The sequence below is a fragment of the Ambystoma mexicanum genome, chromosome 2p, assembly GCF_040938575.1.
Source record: "Ambystoma mexicanum isolate Mex_15411 chromosome 2p, UKY_AmexF1_1, whole genome shotgun sequence".
In the NCBI taxonomy this organism is placed as follows: Eukaryota; Metazoa; Chordata; class Amphibia; order Caudata; family Ambystomatidae; genus Ambystoma; species Ambystoma mexicanum.
In genome coordinates this window covers 66,146,534-66,163,322 of record NC_090923.1, presented here as the reverse complement: position 1 = coordinate 66,163,322, position 16,789 = coordinate 66,146,534, and the positions used below count along the sequence as shown (strand labels likewise).

The 16,789-nt window shown below is 44.6% G+C and overlaps 1 long non-coding RNA gene across 1 annotated transcript in view; it reads right to left on the bottom strand.

The window, feature by feature from the left end:
- Positions 1–9,378: 9,378 nt before the first annotated feature.
- Positions 9,379–16,789, bottom strand: part of LOC138566211 (uncharacterized) — a 32,659-nt gene continuing 25,248 nt past the window's right edge. Inside the window, exon 2 of the long non-coding RNA XR_011301867.1 lies at positions 9,379–9,990. This is a non-coding gene — a long non-coding RNA (uncharacterized lncRNA). The remainder of the gene's footprint in view (positions 9,991–16,789) is intronic.

The window sequence follows — 16,789 nt, the reverse complement described above, 5'->3', positions numbered from 1 at the left end:
GTGGATACGCCTACAACATGCAATCGTCATGCTCATAAGTGCTCTCTCATAAATGAGGGACGGACGCAGGGAGGCTTGATCAAACACGTCTTTATTCAAAGAACACTTCTCAGGAAGTGCCTGAACTTCCATACATCTCGCCCCTCCCCTTCCCGTTGCTTCGTGTCCCTCTCCACGTGACACGGGAGTTGGTGACGACGTCACACTCTTTGTGTGTGTTATCACAATTTACTGATGGGGAGTGCTGCCAAAGGGTGTCACAATTGTGATTGATTTGAAACAGCTCACAATAAGTAAGGCAATACAGTAGCGTGGTGGACTAGTGTGCGGGCTGCAGAGCCGTGTGCAACAGCTACTCCACACGTTAAATGCCCTGCATCTACTGATCTCACTAAGCTAAGGGTCGCTGGACATGGCGTGAGCATAACAAAAAATAATAGCACTAAAACAAATATTTACGGTCCAGTGTTGACCATTATGTTGGGGAGTGAAAAGTGACTGCTGCTGAGGAAGTATAGGTTGTCACGGAGAGAAAAGTGTTCAGTGCATTTAACATTGGCTGGAGTGATGGTGCTGGATTGGCAATAGCTGGAGTGATGGCGCTGGATTGGCATTGGCTGGAGGGATGGTGCTGTGATGGTTCACTGTAAACCGTGTTTTAGAACACCCTTTTGGTTAGCCTGCCTGCATCACATTACTTCAACTTGTTTTTCTTCTGTCAATCTGCTTTTACAGGCAATCATACATACTAAACAATGACGCTGTTTTTTTCGACCGGTTCATGTATGCGCAAAAAGCAACATGTGCATGTTGTTTTCTTTTCAAGAAACATTATGGTGATTACGACAATTCTTTTAAAAACAAGTGTTGGCATTTGGCAATGCCAACAGTTTGGGCTTTTATGTAGGCATGGGAAAGGCACTTCCATAGTAGCATTAACTGCCCATTGATGGTGGCATGTGCAAAATAGTGCAGCTAGTACCTGAGATTCTAATAGCAGTGCCAGGCAAATGCCTAATACTAATACACAAGCCAATACTGTTGGCTTTGCCAGTGCTTGTTTTTAACAGGAGTTCAGTGAATGTCAAATAGTGCTTCAAAATGGAGTGGCTGAAGGCAGACCTGGTTACAACATTTGTATAACACCAGTAGTACGTTTACTGCTCCAACTAAGTAATTAACTCTCAAAAGACTGTTTTGAAAAAAACACTGCAAGCTGTGTTTGATGTAATACTTGATAAAGCTAGCTCAAAGAGTTCCCAGGAGAATGTGTTTTGCACGGGGAAGGGCAGAAAGTGCGTGGTAATGGCCATAGGCATTTGCTTGGTCATGGCAAGTCAGTGGGTGGGTAAATAACCAAGCAACACCTGCAAGCTGTCTGTCCTTCCTCATATGCCCTTTCTCCCTAGATGCACAAATACAATACTGGTGGTACTACTATATTTTCAATGAACCCACTTGTCCACATTAGTATTTTAGTCAGCGGACCCAGCAGTTACACTGAAAACAAAGCTACAGTAGCGTGGGTGAGGGCCTGCAGTCACGTTCCTGCGTCTGGGGGTCACTTCATGAAGGCATTAAGTGGTTAACAAGTAATATTTTAGCTTAGTTTCTCCCCTTTCAGAAAATGCCTAAAATCCCACCTTAGTAAGAGGATGAATGCATATGCATGCCAGTAACAGCATGACACAATTATATTTTTTCATCATTACTGGCTATCTATATAATGAATTTCTTTATGCATACACCATAGTCCCAGCTATTCTCCATACAAGCTGCTGTAAAATACACCACCACACTTGCACACATAAGAATAATGTACCACCATTAGTATGTAAAACCTAATGCTTTTTGTCATATTTCGGTGGGTTTGGACAGTAAATTGCACAATTTGGAAGCCATTTTTCCAAAGATTTTGCAGGGGGAGAACCCTGCCACACCCCCTTTGGTGTGGTGTGGGCTCGTTCACTGCGCTCGCTCGCTTACAAATCTGCCCCGGGAAATGTACGCCCCACCATCTTTCAAACTCACCAGCCGCCACTGCTCTGTAGGCTATCCTCAGAACTGTAGTATTTTACTAATCTCAGTGTGAAGAAAATGACTTAGTATAAGGGTGAGTAGTGACTAAATCACCATCACAGCCTTCAGAATTCTACAACCATCAGTGATCCCAATCATAAAGGTAAAACATGCACAGTCAGGAGATATACCTCCTTTGCCTTTTGTGATAACTTGGTCTGAGGGAGGGCTACACTCTTGAGAGGGGTTTGCGTGTGACTCAGTACTAACGCAAACAGAAAATCATCACAGCTCAAAATAAAGGGAATGACCAATCAATTTTCTATAAAAATATATATACTTTATTTAAACACATCTTCTGCAAAAAACGAAATAGAAAAACTACAAAAACCCAAATCTGTGAAAAGAACAGAGAATATACAGAAATGAGAGAATATAGCACTCTGGATGAGAACACTGGGGTAAAAAGGCAATTTCAACTTCCACAGTGTTCTTTTTTTCTTGGGAAAAGTTGAACCAGGTGACCTAACACATCTCAAGGACAAAAATGGACCAGGGGTGCAGTTAGGGACCAACAGTACTTCTTTGCAGTTTGATCCAGGCGACACTGGTGGTGCAATACTGTTTGTGCAGTTTGAGGCGGTTCTGAGGCAGCGGTAATGGTGTCCTAGGTCAGCAGCAGTGTCGAATAAGGGTTGAACGGGGCTCGTTGGAGGTAAAATCGTAAGGGCCACCAGAGTTGGTTCGACAGTCAGTTCGAAAAAGCTGGTGAATGAATGCGCTGGACAGCTGGATCGTTTTGATGAAGCACTCCAAGGGTACGTTTGATGGTCGAGTAGACAGCAAAGACACTGGTGATTGGATGTGCAGATTCTGTTCGAGCAGTTCGATGCAGTGTCTTATGGTCAGGCTGAAAGGTCCGCTAGGATCATTCGAGTGGCTCTGATGATAGGCACTCAAGATGCTGGTGGAGTGATCAGTGGTTTGGTGGCATCAGATGCAACAAAGGAGTTTATAGTTCGAGCCCAGGCAATGGCGTTCTTAGGTAGGACGTGCGATAGCAAACCTAGTCAAAAATGCAGTTTGAGGTCCAAAGCTTGGTGAATGTCAAAGACAGTGTCAGAGGTTGCTGGTTGGAGATGTGGGGAAACCGGTTTGACAATGGTTGCCCAGTTCAATGCAAGGAAACACAGGGCTCTCGGCTGTATTGCCTCCCTGAATTCTGTAAGTCCCATTCAGGGGTTTCAGGGACAAGTTTAGTCCTTGTTCTCTGTCTCCCAGCAAGGGAGGCTTGTACACACCTTATGGGGTCCTTCACCAAGTAGAGGGTCTGGTAGCAGTGTGTCTGCCAGAAAGGCAAGTCGTGTTACAGCATCAGGTTCACTCCCAATGAACTCTGAGGATAAGTAGCATTTACTAGCCCCTAGATGACAATTCGATGGTCTGTAAAAACCAGTCGTATTAAAAATGTCACCTGTTTTTATTGCTATGGGCCACACTCGTGGTGAGGACCTGTGGCGTTGTTGGATGTTTCCCCCTCCTTCATTTCCTTTCTTCTTTGACTCTGTGATTTGGATAAACTTCTGCTACCGCTGTTCCTTTTCGGGCAGCGTTGTGGTTCCACCGTTTGAGTTGGAGGAGGCTGTTAAATGAGAGGTGTGTGTTGAGACCCACTTTTCCTTAAAACTTAAGTTTGCTGCATGAAACATGCTTGGGTGCTGAGGTGGACCAGTCTCAAAAGTGTTTGCTTTATCGCCATAGAATAAGGACTGTGACGAGCAAGAGGAATGCAGTGGTAATTCCTGCTCCATATCGACACACTCTGGATTCTCTCTTGCCTGCCTGTGTGGCATGCAGCTTCATCAATTAGGTAATGCTTTGCTGTTGATAACAGAGTAATGGGTGAGTGCTCAGGTGATTTATAGCGACAGGTGGTATTGCCATGCAAAAATGTCACTGAAAAATGGCCGTTTTTTCTGGGGACATTATTGCATGGAACCCCAAGAAGGAGGAGTTGAGTGGTTGAGACCAGGAGGGAAGAGGAGAGGTCAGCCACTCGGAGAGAAAAGAAGTGATTTGACCAAAAGTGCTGCCCCTGTCCATATATATATGGTCACCCATATAATATTGCCACAACCTTTTCCCGGCGATATTATATACGGCAACCACATATATGGGGATAATATTACCTGATACCCTTCTTGGTGACCTCAACATCCATCTTGATTCTCCCTGTTCCTCATCTGCGCTCATTCGCGACCGCTGCGATCACTCTCCCTCTCTATCCTCCCCTCCGGCCCGACTCACACTGCTGGTCACACATCTGATGTCTTCATCTCTTCCGGCCTACCCTTCTCTATTCCCCTCATGACTTCTCTCTCCTGGAGTGATCACTGCCTCCTCTCCTCTCACCTTTCCATCTCCTCCCCTTCCCCTCAAGCCAAGCCTACCCCAAGATTGCCACCCACCTTCTCGGACATCCGGCCCATGAAGCGTGAGTCAGTCGAAGCTTTCGCTTCCACCTTCTCCCTCACCCTCCTCCACCACAGGGTGACTCACACCCTGACACATCCCTGCTCTACTCCTCTATTTCTGCTACTCTTGATGCTCTTGCCCCAGTCATGAGGATCCGTTTGAAGTCCAAAGCCAAGTGCAATTCTTGGTATGACTCTGACCTAGCTACACTTAAACGTAAGTGTAGGGCGGCTGAGAAGAAATGGAGGGCTTCTTGCTCATCCTCTGACAAACTGTCCCGCCGCCTGCTCCGAATACAATACCGACTCACTGTCCGCACCAAGAAGAGAGTCCACATTCAAGCCTGCATCTCAGAGGCATCTAACAACTCGCCCAAACTCTTTAAAATCTGCAAGGAGCTGGCCAGCACTGCTGCAGTCTCCATCCCTCCTCTCGCCTCCCAGGCTCTTTGCAATGCCCTTGCCTCTCACTTTATTTCTAAAACCCAGGACTTCTTGTCCACTCTCTCCTTCACTCCCCCTCCTCTTCCCTCTCCTTCTCGGCTTGCTGACCCTACGTCAGCTATCCCCTCCCTCTTTCTCCTAATTTCCTCTTTTCTCCCCTGTTGAGATCGCTACTCCAGTCCGATCTATGAAAGCCTCATCAAAACAGGTCCATCCCTGTTCCTCTAAAACCATTAAGGACCACATTGATATCATCGCTCCGGCCTTTGCCAATTTCTGCAACCTCTCCTTTGCCTCTGGATCTTTCCCCTCCCCTCTGAAGCACTTCCTTGTGCATCCACTCCTCAAGAAACCCACAGCTGATCCCTCTTGTACGGTTAACTATCACCCTTTTTGGGTAAGCTCCTGGAAAAGCTGGCCATCTCTCAGCTTAACCTTCATTCTGACTCTGTTGGCTCCCTCCATGACCACCAATCTGGTTTCAGGGCTGCCAGAAGCACGGAAGCTGCTCTCCTGAAAGTCAGTGAAGACTTGATCTCCAACCTGGACTCTAACATTCCCTCTGTCCTCATCATACTTGATCACTCCTCTGCTTTCAACACGGTCAACCATACCACCCTGCTCAATCGTCTCTGTGACAACCTAGGTATCACCAACCAGGCTCTGGCCTGGCTGACTTCCTTCCTTTCTGATCAGGTACAACTTGGGTCCTTCCTATCTTCTATCTCCCTCTCTACCTGTGGTGTTCCCCAGGGGTCTGACCTCTTGCCCTGGCTTTTCAACCAATACCTGGAAACTCTCGCCTACTGCATTTCCATTTTCTGCTCAAACTTCCAGTGCTATGCTGATGACACCCAACTCATTGTCAGGCTTCCTTCAGCCACCTCCTCTCCTTCCTTCGTCTCTGATTGCCTAATTGCCATTCAAAATTGGTGTGCCACCAACAATCTTTGTCTAAATGCCATGAAGACCGGGATCCTCCTCATTGGAACACATTCACCATCCTTTCCCATCACTCTCTGGCCGGCCTCCCTTGGCCCTCCTCCTACCCCTACCTGCGAGGCTAAGAACTTCAGGGTCATCTTTGACTCCACACTTTCCTTCTGCGCATGCATGTCTGACGTCTCTGAAAAGTCAAACCTTTTACTGCACCTCCTTAGAGGTACTCTGCCTTTCCTCTCCTTCCCATAGAAGCTCACTGTCTTCCAAGCTCGGGTTCCGTCTAGGTTGAACAACTGTAACAGCCTCTTTCTAAATCTACCTGCCTCTACTCTCTGCCCTTTACAACTAGTCCAGAACAGAACTGCAAGACTTGTCCTTAGCCTCAAGCCACCCTGGGATTCTATCTCTCCAGCTCTGAAATCCCTTCATTGGCTTCCAGTGGATGCAAGGATTACATTTAAAACCCTCTGCATTGCCCACAAGGCTTTTTGGGGCCTGGGTCCAAAATAACTTCAACCATCCCTCCGTAAATACCTCCCTTCTCGAGCCCTTCGCTTCTCTACTTCTAACTCCCTCAGGGTCAGATGTATTTCAAAGAAACAAGCTGGGGTAGATCTCTGCCTTCAACTGGGGCCTCCCTTTGGGACAGCCTCCCGGCCACCTTGAAACTTGAGGAGAACCATCTCCAGTTCCGGAAGCACCTCAAGACCTTCCTCTTCGCTTCTGTGTTTGCCCCTCGTCTCCCCTGCTGATCTGTTTTCTTTCTCAGCACCGTGCACCTGGCCACCCCCTGTCATTCGGGCAAAGGTACCTGCTCACCCTGCCACCCTCCTGCACTGCCTCGGGCCACCCCTTGTACTGGGGTCTGTATCTGTACCCATACAGTCCCCCTCTCACTTTTCATCTGCACTTATCAGATGTACCCTATCTGACTAATCTAGCACTTGCCACTTTCTGGCTGCACTACCACTGTTTATCACCTTTATTTATTTATTTTGCTTATTATTTATTTTGTTCTCTCCTCTGTTCCGCACTTTCTACTTCTCCCCCTTCCATGCACTTTCCCCCTTTTCCCTTTTCCATGCACTTGCGCGTTCTCAATGTCACTGGGCCTAGTAAGATCGTTGTTTTTGTTCTTCCTTGTTCCCCTCCCTTTGCCTGGTCGCGCTCAGAAACACTTGTGTACAAGCGCTATATAAATAAAATACATCATACCGGGAAGTGCCACTGAGTGGTGTAGGTTTCAGTCCCTACGAGCTTCTATTTGGACATTCCTTTAGGGGTCCACTAAGTCTGATCCGGTATGTATGGGAAGGCAATCCCTGAACTCCTTCCCACATCTCGAAACCAAGGTGGCCAATTACAGAGAACAGAGCACCCAAAATCTGAAGGCCAGCTGGGAGCGCATGAAGCACTGGCATTACCAGATGCCCACAGTGCCAGAATATACTCCAGGCAGATGGTCTGCATTATGAAGCATGTCAAACCCAGCACTCTTCATGACAAGTGGACTGGGGCCTGTGTGGTGCTAGGAATGATCAGTGCGGTTAACTACCTCATTGGTTCAAAGACCCCAAGGAAGATGTTCGATGTACACGGTTTTCGATGTCAACTGGCTGAAGTTTCCCTATAGAAAGGATGACTTGGAGATGGCTCGCGTGACACATGATGAGACTGAGGAGGAGACTGACCCACTCTCAGACTGGTTACACACAGAGTCTTCAGATTGGTCTCTGGAGGGAGTTCATATCTCCTCAGACCTGATCAAACGGCAATTGTGGAACTACCGGTAACTGCTGGGCCGATACGCAAGTCTATTCTCGCTGACACAAGGAAAAACGGATTGGTGGATCCATGATATTTACAATGGAGTCAATGATCTGGTGGATAGCAGAATTCAACTGATGTCTGATAAGGTAAAGGACACCATCAAGGAGGAGGTCTCCAAGATGTTGGACTTAGGGGTGGTAGAGCCTTCCCACAGTCCATGGCCTAGTCCTGTGGTTCCTAAAATGTCCAGTAGTGGGAAGACTTAAGTCCACTTTTGTGTGGACTGCAGAGGTCACAATTCTATCACCAAGACAGGTGCGCACCCCCATCCCTAGAGTACACAAGTTCATTGACAGATTAGGTACAGCTGAGTTCATGAGTACCTGTGACCTCACGGAGGAGTACTGGCAGTTCGGCCTAACTGACAAAGCAAAGGTCAGCATTTTCCAATCCAGAAGGGTAATACCAGTTTACTGTCATGCCTTTGGGCTAAAGAATGCCCCTGCCACTGTTCAGAGGATGGTACATCAGGTCCTCCTGGGTTAGAGGATTTAAAAACAAATTATAATGCAGCCGAAACATGGATTTTTATACAATTTTCTACAATTTACAATTCGGCTCGCCCCCTATTCAAGGTTCTCATTATCAACCACGTCCTAGTCATGTGATATATGAGTGATATCAGATTACCAATTCAGTATAGTGTCCAAAATGTATCTCCCTCTACTTTCTTTGCAAGAACTTTCCATCCCCGTTGGTAGCAGGGATTTATGTTTTAATTCGCTCAACCTGCTACATAAGCATCATACATGTTTGGCGGTCTCTCTTTCTCCTGTTTTGCTCAATCTGTAAACTCCTTTCATCATATGTGTTCTTGCTCCCAAAACATATAGAGTATCAACCAAGTTGCATTTTATTGTCATGTGCGCCATACAGAGGTATGAGTTAGGGAATGCCTTAATATACATGGCCGGCTAATTTAAGAGGACATGGTAGCTGACATAAGTTCTACTGCTCGATTTGGAAGCAAGGTGCTTCCAAGGTACATTTGCACAATATGTGACCAGTCCTATTCACATGCATAGTTTATTCTCATGCAAAGAAAATTCCTTATGAAGTGTAAACTCGATTCTGTGCCTTGGAGGTGAAGGCACTGTAATCTTGCAGGGTCTTGGGATTTAATCTTCCACCATCGCAGGACTGTATGAGCTGGAGCTATTACTGTTAGTGTTGGAGTAGCAGCTGGAAGCAATGACTGGCTGGGAAATACAATAGCACCCAATAATAAACTGGAAAGACGTGGCCCGCCAATTCCTTCAGGTCATTTTTCTAATCAACTGATCTTTAAGTGTGATTATAAATCAGTGGCAGCCATCATCTCAAGAAAGCTTTGCAAAAAACGTGTGCACCAGCTTCCCAAGAAAACTAGAAAATGGTAAATGACCTAATATGCCTCAGGCGTCTGCAAAACAATAATGCTGATTGCCTCTATCCTTACAACACTCTATGATGTCTCAGAAAAGACGTTCCAAAAATGGTCTACTCCAGAATCACCCACCACACGAGGTGCGAGTGATGCGCGGAATAAAACCCCAAAGTACCTGGGATGCCCCAGTTTATCTTCAGTGTCGTTATTGACCGAGTCTAACACATAAACTTTAGTACCTCGCCAAAGTAGAGGGGCTGCAGTGAGGACTGATTCCTTGCCAGAAAACGAAACAAATGTGAGTTCAGATACATAACAGGTTTTAATTTTTGTAAAAGAAAAACATTATTTACTTGAAAATACCATATCATACAACAAATACAGATTTCCACAATGATTTCTGGGTATGCGGATATCCTCTTCTCTCCGGGTTCCAGATGTTCGAGCCCTTAATGTTTTAATTATAATAAATACTCTCAGGGAGGAGGCAAGACTGGATTATACTTAATATTCTACTTTAGTGATCTTTAAAATAGGATTTAAGGTTTGGGTGGGAGGCTGTGAGTCATTTGCATCGAATTTGATGTGCACAAGGAGGTAATTCATATTTTTCAACACATTTGTTCCAGAAAGTCATAATTCTATTAAACACACAGAGGCAAAGGTTTATGCTTCTCTTTCCATTTTACTACTGCAACAGCAAATGTACAACCAATAAAACATGATAACAAAGCTTGTTCAACTATTATAATCATTGAAATAGAGTCTTTGGTAGTTCTGTTATTATTGGTCCACAAACTGACCACGTGATAAATGTAACCAATCAGTATAGTCCTTGCTCATGACCACAATGTCCCTTCTCATCCAATTCCTTTCTTTCTCAATTTCCCGATCGTGTGGTATCAGCCACCAAACCTAATAGAAAAAACAAAAAAATCCTGTAACGGGAAGTCGAAAGAGGGTGGGACAATCGTAAAATCAAACACAATTTCCATTTTTTATCCTTTTATGCATATAACAAGACATGTAACCTTTAATATATTCATCGTCAAAACCATTTGAACAATTGCAAACACTTATATATCAGTTCAATACATTTTCATTCAATTTATTTGCTTTGATATATATTTTCTTTGATAATTATAACTTTCTGGAACTAATGTATTGAACATCTAAAATCTATGTCAAGACTGGAGGCTCGGATTATGCTTTTCAAAGCTTACTCACCACTAACAATGCCACACTTTCCGTTGGTTTAAAATAGAATGTTTTAAAAGTTGATTCATTCAACTAATCTGCAGACCTCATAATGTCTTCCACTCTGGCTCCTATGTTGAATGCCTTTGTAGCCATCGCTCCCCTCACTAAGTGAGCCCCATATTTTACTACGTCAATGCCTGCCTGTTCCATCACCCTTCTGCTATGGTAACCAATGTTACAGCCTTAAAAGGTTAACAAATCGCTATTAGTAACTGTGATACTCCTGGAGGTCTCACTTCCCTCATCAAATCCTCCATGTATCCCCAGATATAGCATGCCAATTTTTTTATAAACTCTGCTATTCACCCCCTACATCTGGTGTAATTAATTGCGGGCTGTTAACTCTCACCTGAGGTGTTTTTGTTGATGCTCTCCATGCTGCCAGCTTCTTCCCCTTCCTCAGCCCCTTCATGGGAAGAAAGGAGTCTGCCTTCGATCTTCTTGGTCTCGCCACTGTGTTCTATCATTGTAGGATCCATTGAATGGTATCCGGCCAGCCGAGCGACCCCTGCCTCTGCTGAACCTCCCGGAAATCTGCCTTATAATCACTCTTTTGAGTGACGCTTGCGATTTATCCAGCGCCGCATAAGAGTATGTGAACCTTGTTAGCTCCTTGATAAAGGAATCTCTGAAGAGTTTCCCCCTCGTGGTCGATGCTGAATCTGATGAAGCTAGTTCACTTAATTTTGTATCTATCTTCACTAGAAGAGATTGTCTCTCTGTGGTAATCGCGTGATTACCATACCTAACATACAGATTGCCATCTGGGCCCACCCGATCAAAATCGTTAGGTTCACTGGTTCCCCCTTTTCTCTGGCTTCTTTGCCAGTCTGCAATATCTTGGCGAGAGGCCTGTCATGTCCACATTCCTGGCATGATCGCCAGGACCTATCTAGACCTTTGCTCACATTCTTGGTGAACTTGCTCATGAAGGTGATCATCTTCTCATTTCGGGTGTCTCCACAGCACCCTCCGGGAGGTAAGGTCTCAACATTCTGCCCTCATCTTACTCCTAGCCTCTTTAGTTAGGCGTACCCTCAGGTTCTTTCTCAGGTAGGCCGCTATTCTCTTTGGCAGCTTCCATTTGGAAGAACATGGGTGGATCAGTGCCACTGGGACAAAATGTTCCCCTGCAACGTCCTCCGCTGTCTCCTCCTTCTTCTTTTTCTTTGGCGCTTTATGGCCTTCTTCTGAGGAAGATACAGAATATACCTCCTCCTCTTAATATTCACCCTCCCAATCCTCATCTCCTTCTTCAGGAGTGTTGGAGGATTAATCTTGCCACCTGCTAGGCCCCAACTTGGATCTCACTCTCCTTTGCTTTTCCTAGGTGGTGTGTTCGTGTGGCGGGGGGTTTTATCTGCCCTGCGGGCTGCCTTTCTGCCCCCTTTTGTTTTCCCCTGTGCTTTTAGCCCTTTAATGTCCTCAAGGCCCTGTGAGCACTTGAGCCAGTCCTCCATCAGAGCTATCTTCTGTGGTCCTTGTCCCAACGTGGCCCCCAGGGCTTTTTGCAGGACCTGGGTCATCTCCGAATGGCTCTTCTTTTGGCTAATGCTAGCCTTTCTCTCATCATTGGAGGAGCTCATATCAGCACATAACACTGAGGATTTATTAATATGCCAGGAATGTATGTATAATCGCTTGGATATATTCTAATGATCCCCTGGCTTGTTTAAGTTATAGTTAAGTTGCTGTTTCCATAGGAAGAGCACTTTTTGGGCGGCTTATAACTCCGCTCCCCCTGGACAATCCTCACCAAACTTTGCAAAAAAAAGTATATGGGCCACTCTGAATATTTTTGCAAAGTTTGGTGATGTTTGGTCCAGGGGGGGAAAAGTTATATGGGGGGTCCCAAAACGTCTTTTTTCCCCATAGACTGAATGGGGGAAAACTTTGCGCACGGCTACAGGGCAAACCACTGGACAGATTTGCACCAAATTTTCACCAGGGGCATGGGCGCGAAAGCGTGCTTTTGTACATTTTGTGACAATCCCTTCAGTAGTTCCCTGAAAAACGATCAAAAAGTATGTCTGTACAAATTTGTGATATCTATGTCCGCTCCGTGGTCACACTTCCCTATTCGCTCCGTGGACAAGATTGCAATTGGCTGTTCTGTGGTGTGCTGGCCGCGACCATGTTGCACTTTCACCGATTGGTTGTGGCACAGCGTGAAGTGCGTCGTAATCTTTTGATACGCCGCCATGTTTTCTTTGTTTTCTGTTGAATGCAAACATCGCTGCTACGAAACCTAAACCAAGAAGAAACCAATGCTCTTGTTGCACTTATGGAACACTGTTTTGAAAGGTGAGCATTAATGAGACGCAGTAGTAGAAAAACAAAATGGAAGAATTATTGTTAGCACTGTCATACAGTACGGTGCGACTTGCTACTCATTGTACGAAATGAGCTTACTGCTTTCACTTCACAACACACACACATCATTACTGCAGTCAGGCTGGCATCCTACTGTTTGAAATCTGAGCCTGCCACCTGCACTAGCCGCTGATATGTTTTGTAAAATGAGAATGTATTTGCATTCAGAGTGAAGGCCACTGCTTTTTCTGTTTTCAATACAAGCTCAGTACGGCCACATATTTGTCGACACCCATAAGGGTCCCTTGTTTTTTTAATCTTGACGTACAGGGAAAGAGTAGAAAGAATGTAGGGAGTAACAGTTTGAAAAACATATCGCTTGATAAGGTTATGCTTCAAAAACCTTTGCTCCCACCATGCAAAATGAGTTCCCGAAGAGCCACTGTTCCACGCAATGGAGGCCGTACATATCATGTAAGTGTATTTCTGCCGACTATAAACCACATTGACGTTGTTTCTTCACTTTGACCACATAAAAAAATGTTCCTTAATGCATTACAAGATTAATGTTCCGGTGCCATGTTTTTCCCCATTATGGACATTGTACCTTTTTGCCGTTTGTAGAATACTACTACATTTCCCCAAATTATAATAATATTTAATTAAAAAAGTGTGTGTTACAATTTTGTTTTGTAGAAACGTTGCGTGGTGATACACGTTTTGTTTGCCATTCCACTGCGCTGCTACCTCCAAACAAACATTTTATTATTAATAACACCATTCCAGCTTTCAGTGCCGTTCGATTTTTTAACCCCAATATGGACATTGCACATTGTCGTCTTCCATAGGGTCCCACTGCATTTCCTCCTATTGAATTACATTTTCACAAAAAATGTTATGTGTCATAACTTTGGTTTATCCAAAGTTTGCATACTCATACATCTTTTTTTCCCCACTTTCCCTGTCAGATATTTCCTTCCCTATTGTCATTGTCACGGATTACAGCTACCAGTGATGGATCTTGCAACCGTCAACTGCAATTGTTCATCTCCGGTTGTCTGAGCGTCATAATTCACTGGGATGATCGTGTTGGCCCTCTGTGTCCGTATGCTTCTGTCGTCATAAGAAGTAACCTTCCATCCTTTCCGCTGGTGTAGATCACAACAGTTGACATCATCTTGCATCTCAATGCGGGAGGAAAACGACTACTTTGGCACCGACGTTGAAAACGTTTCTGTGTGAAAAAAACAACGTGGCCTTTCAAAATTTCATTGTCACCCAAAGAGACAACCTTTCCACTTCTATGGAAATGTGAATAGGGCATTCATTTTGCACACATCATTGTGAAACCAAACAACTTTACTAATTGCATAGGGCGATGATTTCGCTCTGTTTATTGTCAAATAAAACTACTGTACTAATTCGTACATGTTCGTGTTTTCTTTACAAATTTACTCTCTGTTTTCACAATGTGGTATGCTAAATTGCAGGACATAATGTGTTCTTTTATAGGTGCTACATCAAGGCACGTACATCCATATGGAGGCATTTGTTTAAGCAGCCAAGGAACATTATGGAGAAAGGTACTCCGCACCACTTGCATTGGCTGCGGGAGGGTCAGGCCCATCTCATATGCTTTAGTAGTGTCCGGCCATTTTATGTCACCATCAGGCCGATTTCTGTCACGCAGATGCCCTATGCCCAGAAATGTTTGTGAAATAATACATGCTTAAACCCTCCCAATACACATATCTTCACACTTTTCGACTTGTGCCACTTAACAAAATTATATGTCGAAAGGTGAGTGGTAATGGTGTTGCTTCCAGTATTTCTGACGTCATTATGCTTCACATCACACAGTTTGTTTTGTATTGTATGTTAACGTAAGTACAGTACTCCTTTGCGTTTTTTACACATCTTTTTACAGAAAAAAAATTACTACATGTACAACACATGTACGTAAAGGTTGTTGACAACTACCAAAACGACCAAAAACCTTTGTGTTGCGCAGAACATGATTGTGTTCTCATTCTTAACAAGTGTCATCATGTACATAACAAATCAATGGTACAGCTTCCGTCTCTGAGGGGGAGCCTCTATATTTGGTTAAGGGCCACAATGTCGGGGATGTGGCTACTGGTCTTTATGGAAGGGACAAAACATGGCATTCAGTTTGCCATGTCCACCAGGCACTGCCTTTGTGCTAAAGATCTTGCTCATAACTACAAATTTCTCAAGGAACACAAATGTGGAGCTCCCATTACGGGCACACCGTTTCATTTTTGCTTTCTGCAGCCTGCAATGGAAAGCGATGAAGGCTTTCTATCCTACACCCGTTTTCCCTTTCTATGGTGGCCATCTTGACAAAGGATTTGTTTTCTTCAGCCGGGAACGCCGTAGGCGATCCGGTTGAAGACAAAAAAAATCCTCTTTTTTGGTACCACGCATTACTGTTGTAAAATCTCGAATGCTAATGGCATTCAATCCGCACTCTTTAGACGGGAAATGGGGTTTAATGATCCAGATACGTCGACATGCACTCGTGCTTATATTGTGTTGAACACTTGCATTGTGGAATTCTGCGCCGGAAGTTTTGCAATTACAAGTTTCAACCAGAATACCCAATGTACTTTCCCACTATCTACCAGTTACTCATGTCATTGTGAAGTGTGTATGAATTTTCCAACATGCCCCCATGCGGTGCACAAGCATAGGAAAATGTGGCTTTCTTCTGAAGGTGGGCAGTTACTAGAAATGTTCCTTTACAGTAGTATGCTTATGTGTTACTATTAGAACTCTAAAGTGTAGTACAACATTTTTGTTAAAGTACTATAATGATGCATTTACACTACTAAAAACCTATGGCATTCAGTTAAAAAATCTTTGCTAAAGGGTCGTTATGATTACGTTGCCCTCCCAAAAACCTGTAAAATTCACTACAAAAAAAAACTTTGTTGAGGGGAGGTTATGGTTAAGTTGCCCTACCAAAAACCTGTGCACTTCTCTGCAAAAAAATGTTCGTCCTACCCTTTATGCTTCAAATTAAAAATGAAAAACCCCTGAAATTTGCCAGTTATGGCCGACTGAGCCCCCTTACTTGCCATCACCACTGTTCACTGCTAACACTGACACCCAGAACATGAAATATGTCATCTCAAATGTCACTGATGACATCACTGACGGCATTACATGTTTAGCCCCTTTGTTTTTGTTCCCTACCATATATAAATATGCACATTCGGTAAAAAAACTTTATTAAAGGGATGTTATACTTCGCAGTGACACCAAACAACACTGCACATTCCCCCATTATGTTAAGCTTAGCAACCATAACTCGCACCATCTACGTGCACTGCTAAGACTAACACCAAGGACATCAAAGATGACATCACAAATATCATTGATAACATCACTGAAGACATCACATGTCTGCCACACTTATTTTGGTGCATTGGAAAATGTAGGGCAGGTGGTTTTAATCACTGACAATCACAATATAAAAATTGAAAAGGTGCTGTATATTAAAACGCTACCCTTGTCGTGTGTACTTAAAGTACTTTCCTTAGGGTGTGGTCTCAGCTCATGGTGCACATGCATGAAGCAATAGCAGGCCTCAAATACACAATTTTGTGTTGACTACAGAGGGCACAATTCTATCACCAAGACAGGCATGCACCCCATCCCTAGAGTGCACAAGCTCATTGGGCCTCATTACGACCCAGGCGGTAAGTTACCGCCTGGGTCGTACCTTTACCACCATGGCGTAAACTATGTTTACGCCATGGTGGTTGGCGGACTTACCGCCCCATTCCGAGGTTGGCGGGGCGGTAAGTCCCCATTAACCCATTTACCCTTCCCCATTCCCATTTTTGCCCCATAGGGCATAATGGGAGTGGGGAAGGCGTTAATTACGCCACCGTAAATTACGGTGGCGTAATTAACAACAAGGTCCCTTAGCGCCATGGATTTTAACACCTGCAAAAAGCAGGTGTTAAATCCTCCATGGCGCTAAGGGACCTCGGAATCAGGCGGTAAGGGTCGGCGCTGTTTACGCCGCCGTAAACCCCTTACCGCCTGGGTCCTAATGAGGCCCATTGACAGATTAGGCACTGCTAAGTACATGAGTACCTGGGACCTCACA